We start from the raw sequence: 24,259 nt of genomic DNA on the forward strand, positions 1-24,259 counted from the left end.
GTCGCACCAGATACCCAGTCCATAATGATACTATATACCGCAAATCCAAAAGCTTTCATCAGTGGGCCATAGGCTCAATCACCATTGTGTTAGCTCACTTGGTGACAGATAGTGATATAAAAGACATTTATTTACATGAAAAGGTTCGAGATTGTTACTTTAAACTTAAAAAATAGTCCACAATAAATATGCAATTCACTTCTCTTTGAGTAACATTTTCAAAATCCTGAAGTGTCAAATTATTTTAGGAAATTACTGAGCACTAAAAGGAATTTATTTTGACCTATTTTTAGCTTTTTCTTGTGATTTGTGGATAAAAATCAGATTAAAGTCAGACTTTGTTCTGATGGTTTCTATCCTGGTCTGTGGTTTGTGAAATTTTTGATGTTTTTTTTAAGAGTAAAATTTGGGCAACTGTGACACACTGTAAAAACCTATTATGTAATGTGTATATAAATAAGTAATAGGCTGTACATTATATATGACTGCACGCTGACCTGCTGTGCCATTGTGCTGCTATTTAAGCCTCCTGTTGTTCATCCGTTAAATCTGCCATGACGATCAGGGGAGGTACAATCTCCTTTCTAATCTCCAAATGTTAAACACATAAACATTTGTAAAACCCACTCCTCTGTATTCTCAGCAGAGGACAGTTGGCAGCTCCACTCCACGGTTGCTGTTGGGTATAAAGAACTGTTTGTTTCATCTGTTCCACACCCGATCGTGGCGCCTATGATGTCCTCAAATGGCAACCCTTGTGTTGTGTTATTTTTAGAGTTACACAGGATTTTTGACATTTCACTCGTTTGCCTCATCCTGTGTCGCATGGCGAAATCTCTCCACCATAAAAACAACAAAGAAAATCCCAAAGGTTGCTCGGCAGATTTCTTTGTTCCTCTGGATTTCAGGGTGGATGTGCGGTGCTGGATGTGCAGAGCAAAAAATAAAAACAACATGGCTAAAGTGTTATAAATAAAAGTCTGTTAGCGTACAACACGGTTCTGAATGGAAGCATTTACTTTGTATGCATGTAAATGTAAGACCGGAGGGGGAGCGAGTGCGAGAGTTTCCATGTGTAAGGAGGCTGCGCGGGTCAAGCTAATAAAAATAGGAGGAATAGACTGGAGACAGTTTGTTCTATCTCTGCTGTCTGAGTGCACAGAGGACAGTTCCAGTGAGAGACTTCATAAGCCGCGAACACAGTATAGTGCTGATCCTACACACTCAGCCAAGGCAAGACCCCATTTTCCTCTCACTTGACTCGACTTAATTAACCAGAATGAGTCAGAAGCAACATTCAGGATTTAAGATTCATCCTTATGGGATTGGGGATCTCTCTCTCTCTCTCCCTCTTCTCCGCTCTCTCTCTCTCTATTCCTCTGTTTATGGTTGACTTCAGTGCTAACTTCCTGCTCATTACTTTAATGATGGTGCTACTGCGAGCTTATGCTCACGAGTGCAGTTTGCTTTTCAACACGGCAGTTTGGGAATAGCACGAAATAGCGAGACACGCGCGCATGCACAAACTCGTGCGTACGGCGACAGAGAATCAAATGAAATCAAAATCGCACGCATGCATTATGTATGTGCGTCGTTGCAAAAATAAAAAAACAAGCAGCAGCCTTGTCGAAAAACTTCCAAAATTCACACAGCATGCGTCTGTGTGCGAGCTGCATGACACCCAAAGGGCTCTGTGTCCACGCATGCACACAATCACTGACAATGAGAGCTAATGACAGAGGGGAGAAGCTGGGTGAAAAGCGACAAACATCTTTTTTCCTCCTCAGAAGTATCATCCTAACTCCCAACATAACTGTAATACAGAGAAAGAGTCTGACAGACAGATATATCCAACCCCAGCTCTCTGCTTCTGCTTTAGATGCATTATTCATCTGTGTGCCAATTTGGAGGAACCCTCCCAATCCCCCAGCAAGCACCAAAAAGAGGAGAAGCAAAAGAGAGAGAGAGAGAGGGAGAGACAGGGAGACTAGAGAGAACCAAGTCGCAGCGAGAAAGTCAGAAAAGAAGACGAGGAGAGAGGAGAGGGAGAGGAAAACAGCAGAACAAAAGAACGAGCGAGACAGACGCGGAAGAAGCGGGAGCAGGATCGGGCTCAATCTCTCCGCTGCAATGTGGTGAAACATCCAAACAGGATTTCAAATGATCCAGGGAGACTTCGCCCCATATATGTTTTGATATTCCCAGCTCTGCCTGGCTGTGCGCGCAGAGCAGATTAATGACGATTTCCATGTTAAAGACTCTTAACCCTGCTGCAAACACAGAGGGAGCGCAGACCGAGGGCCTGAACGTCACTGCTTTCAGCCCCGAGAGTGAAACTGCGCACTTTGGCTGAATCGCACGCTGCAGAGTCACAGAACTGCAAGCGTGCTCTGGAACATATGCAAACTTTTACTGCATGAGGACAGTGGGAACTTCTATGCTTGCTCATCACCTTCACATAAAGCATCACACCAGCATCCACACCGGCAGCTGTTGAATCTGTCCATCCTGGGACAGCTTGCCCCAGATTTAACCCCACACATGAATCAGCCCTCCGCCTCACCCCCCCCTTCTCCTCCTCCTCCTTCTTTTCCAGGTTTGTTACCAATTATGGCAGCAGGCTGTCACACGTGCGGGCCAGATCCTCTTTAGCATCATAGCCTCGCAGACGATAAAGTGGTCACTCATAGACAGCAGCGCCTCTTCAGCATGACGGATGTGTGTGTGTACGAGGGGGAAGGGTTGGGGGGGGAGTGTGTGGGCTGGATCAGTAGGATTGCTGTTTAATCTGCTGCCGTCTCCCCACGACGGAGCTCTGAGCTTTTACACCAAACAGCTGGTTGCGTCCCCGTTTCCCCCCCCTCAGAGTTACAGCACTACCTCTGACTGTGGACCTCACTGTTTAACCTCCTTTAACCCTCCCCTGTACTTCTATCTGCATCACATCCGACATGCGAGGCTGGGTTCATTATTTCACGCAGCCCTGCTCCTGTGTGATCATCCCTACTGTAGTGTTATGAAATAGCATTAATGAATGGTGCTGCTGCTGCTGCTGCTGCGAAGGGCGTTGGCTTGCGCTCCTCTGCTGAAGGATCTGTCAAAGCGCGATGCTGCTGTGAGGATTCGCCTGTCAGATTTGGCCTTATTTGTCAGTTTGCTGTGATTCTGCTCCCTCAGCTTTGTCGTGTCACCGTTCGGATTGCTTCAGAGGGCTCCTGGGAGTCGCGCGCACGGAGGGTGTGTGCCAGGCCTCGGGGCTGATTTACATGGGGTCAGTCTTTACAGAGGCGCGCTGGAATATTAAAGATCACCACACGACATTAGTTATGGGGGTTTAAGCAGTCGTGATAATCTCAGGAGGGGCTGTCATGAAAATCAAACTGGTGTGTAAAAATAGGTCTCACTGTTTCGGATGGCTTTGACTATTTAGTTAGTATTGAGGATGCGCTTCATATATGCAGAAACATAGTTGTTTCTTTAACATCTTAATATACTGTAGAATTACAAAAGCAAGTTGGCTTTGCTGCACACCTGCAAAAGCTTTTATATGTAAAAAGAGACGGACAGAATATTAGACTCATGCGTCAGTGATGCGTTACAACTCTCCTGCTAACTATCTTTTAAAGTAATAATCTCGAAGATCTCAGTTTTGTTCTATTTGGCGCCACCTTATGGTGATAAACGGGAATTACGAGCGCATACATCCACAGTTGTAACTCTTGATTTTCCTAGCTGACCGTCGCATTCCTTTTTAGACTGTTTGCCTTCATCTGAGCGTCAAATTTGTTTCTTTTTCTTTGGATTTTCACTTATTTTTGAAGTTGTATCTGAAGTCATCGATCTTGTCTTTGTTTGTTAAGTAGATTACGGTTTACTCGCAACACTCGCAGAGACTGGAAAAGCAGCCGCTTAGCTCCTTCGCGATTCCACAGGATCCGTCTCCGGCTTGTTCCGTGTGCGGCGCGACCTCCGGAGTCGATCGCGCCCATTCAAGTCAATCATAGTGATTCCACAGCGCGCCGCGGTCCGTCTCCGCCGCGCCGGGTCTATTTTTGACGGAGGCCGCTTCAAACACGCATCAAGCTGATCAGAGCAGATCGTTCCAACAGGAAGTCACACATGAAAGCAGCACACAGCATCCGGTTATTTCAAAATAAAACACCATGTTCAGACTGGTACAGACTCCCGTTTTTTCCGTTTATTTTACGATCAACACACTGAAATCTCGAAAAAAGAACACTTTTAATTAAGTAGTGTACTCCTCCATGGTTGAAGCACAAAAATCACGGAATGATCCAAATGAGCAGATAATCAACCTCGGATGTGCAAACTAAACTGTAGTTTGTGCAGCTGTCCAGTTTGCTTGGGCCAGCGCAAAAAACATAAGCATCAAAAATGAAGGATACATGGCAGGCCCAGATTAGATCGTACAGCTCTACACCACTCAATATATGCAAGACATCTTTTCTACGCTTCAGGCTGTGTGCACAGTTTTTTTACCATGATCGAGAAACAATATGTTTCTGTTATTTAAGATGGACTCAAAAGCATCCCAGAGTCACACTCTCATCCACAAATCATGTGTGTCAGCCTGCAGGGATCACAATCACGACTCGACTTGATGAAGAGATGCGACAGGCTGACGAGGAAGGCCGCTCAGATTTTGCCACTTTATTTTTTTAATTTGTAAAAATCTAAATTGATCAGTTTTTGCTTCGTGGTCTTTTTTTTTTTGTAGCTTCGATCCACAAATGTCACAAACTTCATGCGACATCTTACGACCTCATGTTCACATAAAAGAGAAACACAAAAGTCAGACAAGCACGAGTGCAAACACACACACACGTGCAGACCCACATGGCAGCGCTACTTCCCAGGTCTCGGGTGGCGAGTGATGTTTTCACACTTGTGTGGGGAGATTGCTATTTCTGCGCGGAGCCAGATAACTCAATTATTCATCGCGGATGCTGGTGCACTCACTTTACCTCTACGAGGGAGGGGTGGGGTTGGAGCGGGGTGGCTGGTGTGTCTTGCTCAGATTGTACGTTTCTATATGCGTGTCTATGTATGGCTCTGACTGCGCCAGCGTGTGTGTGAGAAGACCTCCAACAGAAGCTGAACCGCTGACATGCCACACCACACAGTAGGAGAGGAAAGAGGCAAGAGGAGAAAAAGGCAAAGGAGCTGTCGTAAACATGGCAATCAAAGAGATATGAAGCTCGAGGTGAGGATCAAAGAGCACGAGCAGAAGAGGGAAGGAATTAGTTCCCTTATCTTCTCTCTAAGCCAAGTGTGCACCTTCCAATCCTCTCTCGCTCAATAAACGGTTACAAAGAAAAGGACTTTTTGAATTAGCAGCAAAACTGAAACTCAGCTAACCTTTCTGCACGAGAGGGGCTTTTTAAGCACCTTGTACAGTCGTGCTCCTGTGGTCTGAGACTAAAGCAGAACATTGTGAGTCTGCTACTGAAGTCCTGCACTTTTTATTAATCCCACATGATGTTTTATTCATAACCTTTCTGCCAGTCATTATTTCTACAACAAATACAGAAGGACGAGACGTAAAGGACGGGTGAAAGGTGCCCTGAGTGGATTCAAACTCGGGCTGCAAAGATTAGTCTGCATTGTTGAAAGAAAAAAATCGATGACGAAATTAGTTGCTAACAAATGTAATTGTAGGTAATTAGTTGGTTACGTCATCACGCATGTTTTTCATGCTGTGCGCGGATATAACATTGTTTTCAGGTAAACAAAACACAGCAAAATGGCGGCGGGCGATGCAACACCATCGTGTCCTTAAAATTCTAAAGCACTATAGCACTTTTAAATGGACAAAAACTTCTGTACAATCTTTTGTATCAGTCGTAGCCAAATCAGCAGCAAAGTTTGACAAAAGACAGAGAACAGAGAACAGAGAACTCATATTTATTGTCTTAATTGTTAGTTAGCACATGCTTAAAAGCTAGCTAGATAGCTTAAAGTTATAATCTCAAAGTTCTCAGTTTCGTTCTATTATGCGGCACCTCATGGCGTCCCAGGTAACCAGACGTCTCTGGCTCCCTATGTTACAACTGTAACATAATTTTCCTCGCTGACGGTCGCTTTCCTTTTTAGACTGTTTGCCTTCATCTGAGCGTCGAATTTGTTTCTTTTTTCTTTGGATTTTCACTTATTTCTGAAGTTGTATCTGTAGTCATCGATCTTTTCTTTGTTTGTTCAGCCAAATTAGATTACTGTTTACTCGCAACACTTGCAAAGGCCAGAAAAGCAGCCGCTAAGCTCCGCCTACCCTCTCTGACAGACCAACCACTGCTGGCTGATGGAAAGCGCGTCACTAACTGGGCGCAGCTTGTGATTTTTTCCACAAAAGTTGCGCCAGACACCCAGTCTGTACTGCAAATGCAAAGGCGTTCATCAGTGGGCCATCGGCTCAATCTCCATTGTGTTACCTCACTCGGAAATAGTGGCTTCTTTAAATGAGATTATATCTTTAAAATCTCATCCTGCTTTCTTTAACACTCACATGTATCACACAATTTTTGTCCTGGAAAATGTAAACAAAGGCAGAGTGCAGTTAACCGCTTCGTCTGGCACCTTCCCCCCCCCCGCCTGCAGTTTCAGGCATTAAAAATAACTACATGGAAATAATCAATCTTGTTGCTGATGGTCTGGTTTGCTTTTGTAGGTCATATAGAGACATCAGAATGTATTTCAGTCTGTTTCAGAACCAGTGGAAAACTCCTCACAGGAGCTTTAAGTGAACAAAAACTTGATATTAAATTATTTATTAATCTTTTGTTTCTGTAGGAAAAAAAATCAGCAGCAAAGTTTATTAAAGGACATATTTTTTAATGAAGAACTCGTTTATTGTTTTTATTAATAGTTAGCACATCCTCTAAGAACCTCTTACTACATTTAAAAGCTGATTTAAAAAGCTGAGCCATTAAGTTGGCTAATTGTGCAACTAATCGTGTCAATAATCGATGACTACTCGACTATCAACATAGTCGTTAGTTGCAGCCCTAACATAGGGAGTGTGCGTGGCCACAGACCTTTACCCATGAGAGTTAAAAAGGCCGCGGTTCAGTGTGTTCTGCCGTGAGTCCACAAACAGCTGCTGGGTGCTGCCCCTGGAGCGCATTCATCACCCCTGACACCATATGGACTCCTGAACAAACACACAGCCTGTAGATGCGAAAACAAGCCCACTTATGCACGCACTGTGCATGTAAACAAAGACAAATACACACAGGCTATTAAAAGAATTAAATATGCATGTTCATAAAAATATACTACACACATACACACATACAAACACCAGAATTTAAATGATTTTTTTCCCCTATGCTCGCACATTTTGGAGTTTGTTGCACATCAAGCCTCGACTTAAAACAAGTGAAAAGGGCGCACATGTGGGACACACACATAACTCTTTGTCAGTGGCAGCCTATCTCTGCTTGTGCTGCTCCCCTTATTTCCCTGAGGACAACTCCAGAGAGCCAATTGGAGCAGTTACACATGTCGACACTTCCATGCAACCATTTACCACCGCACACCCGCCCAGTGGCTCTTTTCATTAGCTTTACAGTCTGTAAGTCGCACGCAGACGCGCGCACTGTAAATTCACACATGGACACACACACACACACACAAACTTAGCTGTCTCATTTTTACACACACATGCGTTCACACACACTTTAATCTTTAAGGCAGGCAGAATCTATGAGTGATTTATTTTCAACCGTTCCCCGGGGGTTTTTTACGGGACTGAGCCGGTGCTCAATCTGATCACAGCGTTCGCTCTCTATGTCAGCAGTTTATGAATCCTCCCCTTCAGCCGGAGTTTGTCTGCGTGTGCATGTGTGTTTGCGAGCAAGCTAATGAGGGATGGGGAGAGAGAGGAAGAGGAGACGGGGAGGGAGACACAGGAAGATGAACTGGCGCTGTGATGAGTGCATACTGTAAGTTAGCATACTTTCTGTAGCACACGCCCCCGCGGTTTTGGGTGAGTCACTCTCTGCACTTGCAAGCTTGCATCCCATCTTTCATGCTTCAATATGCAACGCTTCTTCTGTTAGTGTGTTTGGGTGTGTAATTTTTTTTTTAAGCAAACCCCGAAGAAAGCTCAACATGAAACTCATTTGCGCCGTAAAGGCTAAGCTGCGGCGCAACAAAGCCGAAGCGCGACACACCCATAAACCGTCGCTGCACCATCGCCCATTCACCGCCCAGCACCACGCACCATCCAGATGACTGAGTCTAATTTGCACTGGATATTCCATTTCCATTTGAAAGGTGGTTAGTGCCCATTGAGCAGTGTTATCGTGGCTGTGCAGACAGAGAGAGGCTTCCCCCGCTCCTCCCAGCCTCAGACGGAGGAGCCATCGATTTGATTCAGTCTTAAAAGCCGGGTCAGCCTCAACAATGGAGGCTTATGGAAAAACCATTACCCCAGGTGAATTGCGAAATGTTAACCTACATACATGTTTGCACTCTCCAGTCTTCGCTCATGTTACCCCACACTGCACCACAGATGGCCAGGAGACGAGAGAGAGAGAGCGAGAGAGAGAGTGAGAGAGGGAGAGCTGTGGGTTGCTTCTCAATGGAGTGTGCAGGCTCCTCTCGAGGTGAGTCATGCTGCCTTTTCTTTACACTTCTCGTCCGAGGCCACCTACCTTACACCTCCACTCTAGCATGGCTACTGCCAAGCTACTACGCCTGCTCATCCAGTACGCTTCTCACAGCTTCTGACACCGAAGAAAAGTCGCGGATGACTAATCTGATCTGACTGAAACGCCTGCTGCTGCACTGAAGATGATATGTGGTGTTTAAAGCTGGAGGCCATAACTTCTATTACAGAGAATATCATTATTATTGTATCTGTTTCACCTTGTTGATTACTGTTAGGTGACAAGAGTGGCAAGGACAACACACACAAGCTTCTGTTTAAACGTCCAATGGGAGTTCAGGATGTATTCATGTTGATGCCAGATGAATGGGTGTTAAGGGAAGGAGTGAAGATTAATGTCTGAAGAGGGAAACCCCAAATGGGGGTTGTGGCTCAGGTGTGATTCCACCTGAGCTGATTATGATCAAGACTGTGCCAAGAATGAGAAGCGGGAGAGAGGGGGCCGGGGTTGAGTGGGACAGGGCGGAAAGACAAAGCGATGATGTTCGAGACACATGGAAACAGAATGAGTTCACTGAGTGTAACCAGGCTGCTCAGCTGATTAAAGGTGTGGTTGAGGCGTATAAGTTAACACATTTTCTCCATTATTGGCACAATATTAAAGGGATAGTTCTTTTTATAAGTGGGGATGTATGCGGTACTTTTCAATAGTAAGTGTAAATGATGGTCAGGAGAAGCCGGCCGGAGTTCCTACACGGAAGCTAAGCTATACACCACTGCAGACGGGGCCAAGAGTACTGTAGCACTGCAGCTAGCACACACTGATATCAAGCTTCAGTTTTCATCACCGTGAACAGCTTTTTGTAGTTTCTATAATATTGTATTTTGTTTTACTTGTTGTCTCTTCTTCTGCTGACCCAAACAGATGGTCCGACACTGTGCGCTGCATGCGTCAGTGTACAGGGCCCACCAGGGAAACGGCCGTCTGACACCGAGTGGAAGCGGTGACAAAAATAAAAAATACACTTAAACTGAAATGGTTGTTTATGTGTAGTGCTCTTTTAAGTGGCTCGAGTACGCGGTACTCCTGACCCCGTCTGCAACGTTACGTAGCTTAGCTTCTGCGTAGGAGCGCAGGCCTGCTTCTCCTAACAGAGGCTGTGCTGACTGTCATCTACTGTAAATACCTCATATAACCCCACTTAAAAAAAAAGAACTATCCCTTTAAGTAATAAAGCTTGTTCTTTATAGCTCTCTGATTCACAATCCTAACAGCAGGTTAAAAAGGTTCAAACTAGGTTCCCCAAGCAGGGAGAGATGTGACGTCGTCACTGATGATCATCTGCTGCTGGTTCAATCCAGTGAGTTTTACTTTACATCTTATTAAGGCGTTTTTTTCTGTTAACGTGTATTTTCTTTTCTTATTAAAAAGCACTTTGAGCTGCATTTCCCATATGTAAGGTTTTATACAGATAAAATGTATTATTACATCATCATGATTATTGTATGTCCGGTCATTTTTCATGTTTATAATACTTTGTGTACAAGCACATATTGGATTAAGGGGCAACAATCAATTATAGGGATAGACCGATTATCGGCCCGGGCCGATTATCGGCGCCGATATTCGGCATTTTGACGCATATCGGCATCGGCCTTTTTTTTTTTTTTTAATCCGACGGCCGACAAGAGATACATTTAAAACTGGGTTATTTTGGCTCTGATGCATATGCTTAAAGGCATTTAAACAAAGTTAAGTGTTGGAGTTTGTATTATTCAAAATTTTGACGCCAATATTTTCACTTTTACTGCAAATGAATATCGGCTTCAAATATCGGTTATCGGCCTCGTTGACTACTAATAATCGATATCAGTATCGGCCCTGAAAAAACCATATCGGTCTATCTCTAATCAATTACTGGCATTATTTATTAATCTGAGGATTATTTTTTTAATTCACCGTTTTGATTACATAATGTCTGAAATATAGCGATTCAAACTTTCCACAGCTCAACTTAACATCTTCAAATGTCTTAATTTGGCCGAACAGAAGTCAAAAACACAAAGATATTTAGTTCACCATCATTTACCAAAAAGGAAAGCATTACATCCTCACATTACAGAAGCTACAACCAGAAAAATGACTTGTTAATTTGTATGAAAACATCAAACTGTGTATCTGCTGTTATGACGGAAGCAAAAAAAGGCACAAAAATAAGAATGCATTAATATTTTAGAGGAGTTGCTGCTCAGTGTGACAGAAGCAGATCATACCCGCGGTGTTTACACTTGTTGTTTGACCTGCTGGCCCGGCATGTTCGACGCCAGTGAGACTCATGTGCGCGACAGTGTGAACCGGGTTAATATAGTGCAGAGGTTCTGATAATTGGGTTAGAGCACAGTTTGGTTAATTGGGTTAGCAGCGATCCAGTGACAGCCGCCACGCTGACAGAGCCAGCTTGCTATCGATCAGATGGGTGACTGAAGAGCACAAACACAGCAGGTGCCCGTACACGCAAACACAATGAACTGCACTCACACACAAGCGTGGCGGATCACGCTGGAAGTTTCTGCTGCGAGGGAGGGCGGAGGCATACGGTTACTATCAAATCAAATATAAAAGTGCTGACAGTTTGAAGGAAGTGGTAGCAAGTGGCTAACTAAATATGGGTTTTAATGTGCGTGTGCATGAAAGAGAAGAAAAGTGTGTGCGGGAGGAAAAAGACAGAGACCACTTGGGACCTCAGATCTCTTTCATGTGGAGGTGAATACATAAATAATAAAATTAAATCATCAAAAACAGCCTAAAATAGTTCCTGCTCTTCTCTCAATAATACACACGCGCAGAAAGAATCATACGTCCCACATTCTTCAAAGTTACATGAGTCGATATGATGCTTCAAATCCCACAATGTACATTTTAAAATGTCAAGATGATGACAAAAATATCTCTTTTTTTTGCGCAAGAATTAAATTGACCTTTAGAGACAACAGTTTCCCTTCTTAGAAATGTTTTACTATAAAAAGTAGCAGAATAAATGTCAGAAGTGTGTGTTGTGTGTGTGTTTCTTCCTGCTCTGATACGCGGCTTGCTTCCTGTGGCAGCCCATTATCTGATTGTAGCTAGGTGCAATCTGCAAAGGTGTCAGGGGAGCAGCGTGCTGCTAAATAAAGATATTTTCAAGGTTTTCAGGCAAGAAGGAATCTCAACCCCAGTTGTGTCACTTCACTTCCTCGCTTAACACAATCTGCTGCCTCCTAAAATAGCTCGGCTGTTTCTCTGAAGCCGCGACTTAACACCAAGATAGACGGATGAGGGGACGTGCAGCAAAAGAAGCTGTGTCAATGCAACAAAAACCGCAACATCCAGGCTGCGACGAGCACACAAAGCCACTGCAAGACACGGAGGTCGGTTTCGTGTGATCCGGCTGCGTGCCGTGTGATAGGTACATGCAGAGTTTTGCAGGGAGATCACGCACCTGTAAAGATGGGCCTTGCAGAAAAGTTTATGACCTTTATATGACATTTGAAATGCTAAAAAAGTACAACTGCCCTCATTGAAAAAGTGTCAACCCGACGTGTAAAGAGTTATTGAGTGCCCAAAACCATAATCTAAATGGATTAGCCTCGTCTCTGGCTTATGTTTTGATTTCTGCCGTGAACTATTCTTTAAAGCCGAAGGCAGCCTCTGGAGTGGAGTTCAGCTGATGCGATCTCTCTTTCCACAAGCCGCTCTTATTAAGAAGCACCACTAAAAGCCGGAGGATTCTCTTACTAAACCAATCAATATAGGATCTGCCTCGCCACGGTCCCCAGAGCCCTCGACTCCACCCTTCATTCTTCCCTTCCTCCGGCTTTCACTGTCCCTCCAGCCCTGCTCGTTCACGGTAGGCAAACGGGCTGGATGCTGCCGCGAATGTGTGTGTGTGATCCTGCCGGATCTGATACCGAACACGGCAGCTATCTCGAACCTCAGGAGGTGAAACAGGTGAAAGCGCTCCTCTGAGGCAGAGCCGAGGAGCAAACCGCCTGTTAATGAATAAATAAACACAGCAGTCGGCATGAACGCCCCGCTGTCCTCGCGCTCGCTGAGTGCAGAGGCTGATCCTCCATCGCTAACACCTGTGCGACTGTCAGAGGAATCGATAAACAGCTACTGTTGCAAAGGTGAACTCGCCCACCAGCGCGCACGCTGCTGCCTGTCTGCGTCTGAAACAGGAAGAGACACTTATGGCACACTGACACAGCTCATATACACGTCGATACTATAACTGTGTTGACAATTAACGGGAAAACGTACAAATATATGCAGACTGTTGACATTCAAACACAGACAGATGGCTTCGAAAGGTGCAGACACATACATGCATACTTGCACAAACACACACTGCATTACATCCTGTTGTGTAGAATGTTTCTCAGCCAGCCTGCACAGTTTTAATCTATTCAACACCCTATACACACACTGACACTTTGGACGCTTATTATACATTTAGCTGTCACTGAGTACAAAGCTACTTACTCTCTTTTGTATTATTTCTTGCTGATATACACGCTCATAATAATACTGCAATCTAGCTGCTGCACATAATGGCATCAGAAAGTCTATCATGAGCTGATGCAACAGCCCCCCATTATAACCGCAGCTGTGTTTGCCAGCAGATGATGTGAGCTTAAGCTTCATTATAATGTACAAAGAGTGATCTGATGTTAAATTGGCTGGGTGGAAGTGTGAAGCAAAAGTCTGAACCTATGCTCAGACTGGCTCTGACTCTCAACCCAGAGCAGAGCATGCAACGTGGTTACGTAACTTCCTTAAAGCAGCAGCAGGCGATATCGTCATGTCCAAGTGCGCCGATCCAACGGCACAAACCAGCCAGCTAGAAGTGCCACAGAGAGGAGCATCCTGTCGCCCGCTAATGAGACCCAGATGATTCGCCGTGTTTGCGCAGATTAAACTGCTGTTGGTATAAACACTTCTCCGCCCACCACAAGTGACAAACTTTAAGAATGGAGAACAAAAGCGGCTCGTCTTCACAGATACAGAGCATCCTGCCGTACTGCAGCTGCGAGGCTCTTTCACTGTGGGCGCTGAACACTGAGAAGGACATTGAGGTCACAGTAGTTGCATATTCACGGTGCTAAAAGGGGTCATGCTACTGTAAGTCAAATTTCCAAAGGTCAATAAAGACTAGAAGATTGATTTAACGTTACTTCAAAAGTGGCTTTGTGCAGTTACAAATTCCAATTTGGTACCTTTGACCGAGCAGAAGGAGAGGAAGCGGCATCTGCAGGTTCTGACTTCAAACTTAAAGCCTCTTTTACACTGCCACTTCAAGGTGGGATTGTTTTGTCTCTGCTTGGCTGAATCAACCATACATACACATGAAAGCCAGACGAGAGAAACATATACATTCCTTTATGTACATGTTGCACTTGTTTTGTCAATAAAGACAACAAATGTATATATTTACAGCAGTAAATGTCGTAAAGCATTTTCTGCTCTACATTTTCATGTGCTCTTTCACTTCCGAGGGCCACCTGCCTTTGGAAGATGAGTGGAATTTAACTGAAGGGATCGGCATGCCAGTCTAATGACTGGCACATGCCGCTGGCCCCTTAGTGGCATGCCATCGGCAATGGCACACACCGCTGAACTACCAGCACACATAGTGGCACATGCCGTGGCACGCCATCGGCCACTTTTCGATGTCCACACTTCTAGTTTCGCCTCATCTTTTATGTAAAACAGATGCAGAATTGGGGGACGAAGCTGCTCCGCCTCTGAGCTGGCTTCGGCGGTCGTAACAGTGACAGTGTATGAGAAGTTTGCGCTTTTGTTTACGTGGCGAGCGCCTTTTGCTTCTGCAACCCCTGAGCGCTGTGCAAAAACACACACTGGGAAGACTTCATGCTGGTGTAGCTTGGTTCAAAAATCTGTTGCGCCGCTGCAATTTGCTGCAACTCGCTTATGCCTTTTACTACAGTGGCATAAAATAACCAGTTGGTGCCTCATGTATCACCATTATGTCTGAGTCACTGGGCCAAGCATCTCATTTTCCAAATAACGACTACCTGCTGAAGTTGTTCACCTGAAATGTCCTTTGTTGTTGCATCAAAGACTCTCCTAAACATGTGGAAGATAAAATATTCAACCTGTTGCAACATAAAAATGATTTCCCCAAAGTTGTGCGACTGTATTTCCTGTATTAGAAAGGCACAAACCGAGGCGGCGGTTGCACCTACGCTTGCTCAGAATTTCAAAGGAAAAAAGGCTTAGGTGACAGCGACCATGATCAATGATAACTAAAAAGCCACACACACACACGCATATATTAAAGAGGGTTTTATACACCATCACCAGAAGGCTAAAAAATCAAAGAGCAGCGGTAATACGCAACATGAGTTGAAGGTTGAGGGACTATTTCCTGAGTGGAGAGCTGGAGCTTCACCTGCTGCTAAGACCTTGAAAGATTTTCTAAACCAGTCGGTTGAAATGACGTTTAAAAGTTGTGCTCCTGTGCGGAGGGCTCATTCCCTTCACATGAAACTTGTTAGAAATTTCTACTAAATAAAGCATGAAGAACTGGCACAATTTCCAGCACAGAAGTCTCTCAGTTCATGTGTTTGGCTGCTAAATGGGAGCAGAAAATAGAGCACATTATCTACATGTGATAATGGACTTGAATATGAACGAGCATATTATTGCATGTATAGTGATTGTACAAGATTAGACATAATGGGGAGCTGATGGCATATCCGTGTAAATCGCTTCCTTTTCTTCGCTGCTTTATTTATTATTGTGCTTGCTCTTGTATATAGTTCAGGGACATTATGCTGTAATGCTGCTCAGACATGAATCAATACTTATGAATTACAGAGCTCCTGCTCTAATGGCAAGCTGCTGCAATGCTGTACCTAGGCTGAAATGTATTTAGTGCACGCAGAGACGACGGATACTAAACTACCGGTGCACTCAGCAATTAATGATGAGGAGACTTTTGTACGACTGGATTAAAACATCAGACTTTTGACACAAAAACCGAGGTGTGTTCTAAGATGCTATTGTGCTGTGGTGTGAAAGAGATGAAGGTCTAACTGTTCCCTAAAGAAGAGTAATAGCGAGCATCAACAATAAGATGTAGAATCACGTTTTTTTAATTTGTTGCCATGGTGATCTTATTTTGTTTAAACATGGTTTAAAGTGGCAACGTCAGTGTTCAGCGCACTATAAATTGCCCTTGAAGTAAACTCTTCAGAAATGTGTCTTTACATTCATTTAATCTTCTCCTTTCATTAACTGTCGACTCCTTCACACTCTCTTTTTTCCTCTCCTTCCTTCAGAGCCCATTTCCTCGTCCCCTCCCTCCCTCCCTCCCTCCCTCCCTCCCTCCGCCCGTGCGTTGCCCTATACGCAGCATTAATAATTGAGAGCGTTTTATGCAGACAGTGAGTTTCAGTGCCCTGAGCTCTTTGGTCATGGATCCATGGCACTAATGCTGGGTGGCAGGCCAGTTTGAGGCCCCCTTGCACTCCGAGTCCAGGCCGGGGCACATCTGTCTGGCTGACTGGCCAATCCACGGCCCCCCGATCCCTGAGCTATTATGCACACAGCTGACATGCACACACACGTGTGCGCACACACACTTGGAGGATTCACGGACCATTTGCGCCGTTATCCGGGAAGCTCGCGTCACACTTTTGCACCTTTTACCGGCAATCAAAGGACACGGACGACGAGCGACGTCTTCAAAAGGCCAAATAACAGAGAGGTGCTGTGTTTGCTCTTTTAACACTATCATCCTCAGTCACAGGCAAACCATCATATTCCCTCTTTATGTAATCCATGAGAGATCGAATGGTTGTTTGTGTTAGACAAATTACAGTGCTTATAAGAGAATGATGGTGTGCGTGAGCCAGTGGAAAGACTATAATTGTGTGTGAGAGTGTATGATCACCAACAAGACAGAGGAAAGGATGGTGCGTGTGTAGGAAGAGTGAGTTTCTGAAGTTTCTTGAAACAGTCCGGTTCTCCTGAGCGGCATTTCTAGCAACGTTTAGGATTGAAGGAGAATATAAATCAAGCAACGGAACATTTAAGGACGACTTCAAAACTCACAGAGCTCTGTTAGAAGAATAGCAAGGTCACCTGCACCATGATTGTTTAGCTATTGTAAGGCACATATTCTCTGACATACAGGATAATACGACTGTTTTTACACATTACTATTCTCAATTACTCTTGCAATGCAGTCTTATGATACGCCTCCTATCAAATTTGCTCACTATGTTTTTGCAGCCCGTTTACATGCCCAAAAAGCCAGTGTAGCATCGATACATTTCCTAACAAGCAACTACGCATTGCCTGAGTGTGCACTGAGCGAGCCAACCGATGACTGTATATAAAGATGGACGACGCGTCTCCATCTGCTATCATTGTGTGCGAAACTGAAGCTAAAATAGCCCCCGTGATAGGCGCTGCCGTCTTCTGATGGTGACGTCATTTGGAGCCAGAGACTGTGCCGTAGAGAGCGGCCGTAGCCACTTACGCTAACTAAAACACACACTTAAATTACCGAAAAAAGATCCCAGACGTCGGCTTATTTAACAGCAGAACAGCTTCTTGTGTTGGTCTGAAGCAGACGTTCACAGATATGCAAACTTCACTGACTGTAGAGATTGTTTAAGTTACGTTTCCTCTCGCCTTTCCTCCTCTACTCTGCTTATCAGGAACAGATCGGCTGCAGGAGCAGTATTTGTCAAGAGAGCTGTCAATCATCCTTTTTACAGCATCAAATAACTAATTAAAAATAAACTTGTCAGAAAGACTTGGATTTAAATCAGCGTGATAAAAACTAACTACAATGACAGAAACCATGTTTGAGAAATAATTATTTGGCGTGTATTTTTTCCCTCATTTGAGGCTCATGTCCCATCTGTTAACATGGAGGAGGCGGGCTTTACGACCTATACTGCAGCCAGTCAGCAGGGGGCGCTCGACATGATTTTGCTTCACTTTTAGGGAGATGTCCTTTTATGCAGTCTATGGAGCCAACATGTAAGTTTGTGTGACCTCAAAACTAGGGATAGACCGATTATCGGCCGGGCCGATTATCGGCGCCGATATTCGGCATTTTGGTGCATATCGGCTTTGGCCTTTTTTTTTTTTTAATCAGACGGCCGATAAGAGATCAATTTACAACTGGGTTATTTTGGCTCTGATGAATATGCTTAAAGGCATTTAAACAAAGTTAAGTGTTGGAGTTTGTATTATTCAAAATTTTGACGCCAATATTTTCACTTTTACTGCAAATGAATATCGGCTTCAAATATCGGTTATCGGCCTCCTTGACTACTTTTAATCGGTATCGGTATCGGCCCTGAAAAAACTATATCGGTCTATCTCTACTCAAAACGTACAACAAGCAACAGTCCTTATAATATTTACCACCAGTTTTTCTCCCATTTCTTCTTGTTTCTGCAGAAGAATCACTGAATCATAATTAGCGTCCATTCACTTCTACACTACTGCATGTCTCCATTGTTCTGTGTGCACTCACACTGGCTTTAAAATTTGCATTGCTATTACGGTGAACATGTTTAAATTGACCTAAAGGGTCCAGATGCATGTGTAAGAGAGAATATTACAATGTGCAGGACATTGCGATGGTGTGTATTAGAGAGTGTACACACAGTGGCCACTGTGTTATTGAATTTAATACATCTGCACTGCAAAAAAGTGCCACTTTTACTTAATTTGATATTGTTCTTTTTGTTGAAATTCATTCAAACTCCTTAGGCATATGTCTGCATGTGTTTAGAGAGACAATATATGTGTGCATATAAGCAGGCGTGCGTAGGTGACGAAGGGAGACAGAAGGAGTGCAGAATCTGACGTGCAGGTGTGCAGGTGAACCCGAGAGAGTGTGTTTATTTCCATGACATGGAGGTGGGGAGGGGATGATGGGATTGAGGGGTGGATGAGACGGGAGGGAGGAGAAGAGGAGCGCTCCAGTCCTGTCGCCTTGGGTGCATCAGCAGCAGGAATTGTTCTGTGCCCTGTGGGGGCCATCTGACTGTTCTGTCACCCTCCACAGAAGGCTGACTCTGCCTTAAAGTGCTCGGCCCCACGCCTGCGGATCGACATGCTTGATGTTTAATACATACACAGGGAGAATATTGAGAACGCCTCAGGAGAATGCAGTACACAGGCTGTAAGGGAGACAGAGGTTTTTTTTGTCAGTTTGTAGAACAACCAAGAATAGAGGAGCTCCTGTACAAAGTGTGCGTGGGCGGGCTGTGAACGTAATTGCCTGGAATTCGAACCAGAGCTGGAGCTCCGTCGCAAATTCAAAATATACGAGATCCAGGAGTTAAGCACCTCTCAGCGAAAACGCACTCGTCGAGAGTGGCCGGCAGTTTCATGGTGATTGTGCGATGCACTGACTTCCGTGCCAGGAAATATACGTCACATTCATACATGATGTTTCAGTCAAAATGAACGGAGCAGAAACGCCTCTCCCGGTGTGCCCCTGTATGTCAGGCATGGTGTAATTCAGGGCATCACTCCTCAATAAGGCAAGAGAACGGGCCTCAGGGGTGACCCTCCTGCTTAAGTCAACACAATGAGTGTAATGAGGTGAGATACACACACACACACACACGAGCATGCACGCACACATACACACTGGATGTGGGAACCCTTGCTGCATAGTAAGTGGATTTCATTCATCTACATGCACCGAGCCTGCTGGAGAAGTTCTACTCACACCCACACATTCAGCAGCACAGAAGGCATCTCACAGCGGAGCTTATTATTACAGGTGAGAGCATCATTACAGGCTGATTTAGATACACAGGCGAGGATTTATATACTGCTTTATGTGCTGGGAAATTACGTCATCTCAAAGTACACAGCCTTAATTTAAGCCACTGTGTGTCTCAACAGGGAGAAGTTGCCTTGTGGGGGGGGATCATCGTCAGTGTCACAGATCAATGGTGAAAATGAAACACAAAATTGCCACTAAAGGCCATTCTTTCTGTTTGACATGTCTGTGTCTCCTCTTGTGCACCTAACTGTCTGTGAGTTCATCAGATCTAAGTCCATAATTAATCGACCCTGCTGTGTAAGTAGGACTGCTGCCTTTCTCTTATCATCACGTACTGTACAGCAACCCACGCCCTCCGGGCCATCAGCGGATTAATGATGAGTGCCTGTGATAGCAGAGCCCCTCACAAAGCCTTTATTAATTAGCCTGGCACCGACACTGTGGCTGCAGCGTGCAACACATGTTCCCTCTAATCAAAACTTTAAAGGGACACGATCGACCCCCCTCCCAAATCACCCACTGTAATGCACCGCATGATATTAAACCTCGATGCGTGCATGCATTAAGTTACACTGATTTGTGCAACGGGGGGGAAGTGCAGCGTTTCCAAATTAGCAAGGCAACTTTCACACATCGCTGACCAACCGGTTATGCTGCACTTTACTAAGAAGCCTATGAATGATTGATCAGACAGGTGGGATCGAGAATAATTCAGATGCGATAAAGAGGGGAGGGCACGCTGAACGGTCCAAAACTGTGCAGATGTCACCAAAGTGAAAGCAGAAATAGAGAGACATAGATCAGATGGATGGTACTCACTAGCCCCCCGGTGCGTTATAGGAGCATCCCGGTCTCTCAGGGCCAGCTCTTCAGATGAGTTCTCCCGGGACAGCGCGCCTTGATCCTCACTATCATTCTTTGCAGAGCTCCAGCCTCCTCACAGCCTCACCTTACTCTTCTTCTTTGACATCACATGAAAAAAAACAGCTGCATGCCAGATGAAATTCGCTTTAATTTGTTGTTTCGGGGTTGTAGTCGTCCGCCTGTCAGTATGTGGAGCACAAGTGACAGCAGCGGATTGCTATTTGAGGGGATGCTGACGCGCAACCGGAGGGGCTCGCCTCCTGCCTTTCTCATCTGGCTCCATCAGCTCTCCGTTAGGCAGCACCATGTGACTGAAAGCACTGTCAAGAGAGACGTAATAGGAAACTGGTTTCCGGTAAGAGCTTCCAAAATAAAAGCTTCATTAATGAGGATTCATTAAAGTTAAGAACAAATTACATCATTTGACCTTAATAAGATAAGATAAGATAAGATAAGATAAGCTTTATTGATCCTCCACTGGGGAAATGTACTCGTTACAGCAGCTCACAAAACAGGCTAATTAAATAAAGTACTAAAGTAATGAAAATAGACAAAAAGTGCAGGTGGCATTAAAAAGATTAAATATATATATATAAATAATAAAAGTAACAAATTAATTAAAAGACTGCTCACACTATGTATACATTTTTCCTTGTCGAAAGATATGCAGTTATTTTTCTGCACAGAAAATTGAACAATTGCCCTTTTTTTTTAATCATAACACACATGGTGTGTAGTATTAATCAGAATGAGATAGAAAAACATTGCTGTAATATTGCACAGTGTAGCAGAAATTATTGCACAGCATGATGAACTAGGCTATGTATGGAAAATACAGCGAATTTAAAATTTGCATGACAACGTCGAAAAACAATCGAAATGGCAAATGAGGAAATGCAGTAATAACAGTAAAAGTAAAGTTTACCGAAGCTTCTACTGGTGTGATGCACATTGCAAAAGTATAATTGAACCAAAGCCTATGTAACAGAGTGTAACCTGAGTGTCAGTTAGTTGCAGTCAGTGTTCTCAGTCAGTCAGCTGGCTGCCAACACAAGCTAACGTTACAACTACACAATTTGATAGTAGTAGACGCTTTAGTCCAAAGCGACGTAGGCCTACATCTGACGTTACCTGTATATCCAACGTAAGCATAAACCTGCCCCAATGCTTTAATCTCGAGGCTTGGTAAACCAAACCAGGCGTGGCTAAAATACCCAAGAAAATTGGACTTACCTTCAAAAAATGTCCCGAGGAAAAGGACCCAAAAGGTATGCTCCTGTTTTTCTGTTTCTGCTGACGTCACCGTGAAATATTTTTTAAGTTAGTGTTAGCTCGTGGGTAGCTAACATTTTAGCAAAAATAGTTCCAAACAAACTATCAAAACATAATGTTTATAATATATAATACTATAATTCGTTTTCACAAAGAATTACAGGGCCTCATTATTCAAACATATTAGTCCATGCAGGTTACAGAAATGTGTTTAAAAATAAGACCATGGCCTCATATTAGACATAGTTTACCTCTCCTGCTCCGGAATGAAGTAAAGTGATGCTTGGTTTTATGTATAGGCTATCAGGTAACGATACTGAGCAAACGCCTTGCTAACATCAATGTACAGGTACGAATTTGAGAAGAAAAAGCAGATTATATGGATACATTGTTACATTTACTCGATTAACATCATGTTTTTATTGCTTGGGTTGAGTGTGACCATGCTTTTTCTCAAATTTCTTACCTAATGTCAACATTCGGTATGTTAGTTCTTTTCATAAAATGTCAGTTGACATTTATCAGGTTAACAGGTAACATTTCTCGTCATTTCTTGATAAGAATGACAACTAGTGACATGCTTTTATTTTGATGGAAACCGGCTTAATTTCCTGTGTGTGTCCAGCTTGTGTCTGCCTTGACGCACCATCGAATGCAATTCAATTAAAACCGACCTCACAGACGAGTGCCTCCAAGCGGCCGTCATTAAAATAACATCAAAAATCATTCTGGGGGACCATTATTTCTTCTACAAAGCGTAATCCCATAATAAATTATTGACATGCTCCTCATAATAGCCTCTGTATTTATTCTTCATTGAGTCTGGAACTTTCTTCATGGTGAAATAGTGAAGACGCGATGAGACTGTGGCTCAGAGGGCACATGCATATTGTTAAACTTTTATGAGTGTGGGCCTAAATAAAGAAAGCATTCATATGCTTGTCAGGCAGCCAGTGGTGGCTGTAATTTGCAGCTATGTAGGGAAGCTTGTGTTGATAAATGTCCTGTAGAGCTGATGGGAGCAGCTCGTTTTGCTGATATGTAGTGGTTATGATGTATTGTTTTTGCACAGCTGGTGTTTGCTGCAACAATTCAAAACAGGCCGTGGTGGTCCTGTTACCTGCAGCAGCTCCCCAGGTGACATATAGTCTTTTAGCTGAATAATGGCATCTTTTGTAAGGCTGTGGTGAAAGCAGACTTCAATTTCCCCACAATAATTCAGGGAAATCAAATTAGTTTGGCAGCTGTGAGTTTAGGAAGGATACAATCTTGTTTTACTCTGTGTATTTCAGCTCCAAAATATGGGACAAGAGAAACAGAGAGGGAAAAAAGAGAGACGGGGAGAGAAAGAGGGAGCGGGAACTCGAAGCGACAGCCTGAGACGCTTTCAAAGAGAGAAAAGGCCTTGTCCTTTTGAGGTCTTTTTGCCATTGTTGTCCACTACGAGCCAGACTCTCGGGTCTCCTCCACAATGCAGGTCCCCTTAGAGCAGCGCACCACTGGCTGTCCTGTCACTTCACATTAGTGTCCTGGTGGAGAACAGCAGCCCCTGAGGGCTCGGACACACTTGTCATGAAAGAAATGTTCTGGACACACACACAACGACACACACACACAGAGAGAGTCGATAAGGAGGTGTTGGTTAAAATGGGCAAAATGGGAACAAGAGGAGAACCTCCATAAAGGCTTCTAATAGAACTATAACAGTGACCCTGTTTCAGCCTCGGCTCTCCTCTTTCAGTCTCTCCCCTCCACCCACCAACACACACACACACACACACACACAGACATTTTTATGACACACATTCAGGAAACATGTTCTCATAAGAAATGCAGTTGTGAATGAGCGAGCTTCATGCGTGCAAGAAGGGCAGGACACTAATGTATTCTACTTGTGGCACTTGCACTTACCGCCTTGAAGTGAAACTGTAAAACATGACAGACAGTACGAACAAATTGCTCAATGCCCTTTACCCTACACACAAAAAATAGTTCCTACATTTAATAACATGTAAGACCACTACTGTAGCTGTGTTTAAACCCAGCTTTATGTCCAAAGAAAATAACCACATTGTGCAGTCTTTGTCATCATTGTTGACATGCAAACTCTGTAGCTGGCTTTCAGAACGTAGGCACTTGTTCTGCCTGTTCTTACTCTGTTTATTTTATTGGTTGTACATTTAGTACATTCAAAGGTAAAGACACTCATGTCTTGGTATGGATAGAGATAAATATTATACAGCTACATAACATACTATATCTACTCAGCTCTCTTGTCCTCTAAACCAGACCTCTGTTTAAAATTTGATGTCTGATTGATCAGCTGCGCTTCTTCATCTTCAGCTGCTTTTCTTGTTCCTCCAGATCGGGCCTGGCTCTCCCGCTGGGTGCTGCTTGAAGGAAGAGTGCTGTCAGGGATGCTCATCCGATCAGGCCGATGTCTGAGAGTGTGGGAAGAACTTTGGCTGCTGCTGTTTCTGGCCCCTCTTCCTCTCGCGAGCTGACCTGTCATAGGAGTCGTATCCAAAGTCTTCGTCATGAGCTGTCTTCCTCTTGGCTGTAGGTGAGACATGTTTTTGTTGACAACATATAAACTAAATAAAACTCAAAACCCATAAGACTTTAAGCTTCTTTCCATTCATGATAGCAAAACCAGTTCGAGCAA

The 24,259-nt window shown here is 44.0% G+C and overlaps 1 protein-coding gene across 1 annotated transcript in view; it reads right to left on the bottom strand.

Moving 5' to 3' along the window:
- LOC138589374 (uncharacterized) overlaps positions 1 to 20,570 on the bottom strand; it is a 42,893-nt gene extending 22,323 nt beyond the window's left edge. The window contains exon 1 of the mRNA XM_069659637.1: positions 20,278 to 20,570. The gene's annotated coding sequence lies outside the window, so the exon portion shown is untranslated. The remainder of the gene's footprint in view (positions 1 to 20,277) is intronic.
- Between the last annotated feature and the right edge of the window lie 3,689 nt (positions 20,571 to 24,259).

The sequence above is a fragment of the Semicossyphus pulcher genome, unplaced genomic scaffold, assembly GCF_022749685.1.
Source record: "Semicossyphus pulcher isolate SPU_LCO1_2020_fin unplaced genomic scaffold, fSemPul1.0.p SCAF_13, whole genome shotgun sequence".
NCBI classification, from domain to species: domain Eukaryota; kingdom Metazoa; phylum Chordata; class Actinopteri; order Labriformes; family Labridae; genus Semicossyphus; species Semicossyphus pulcher.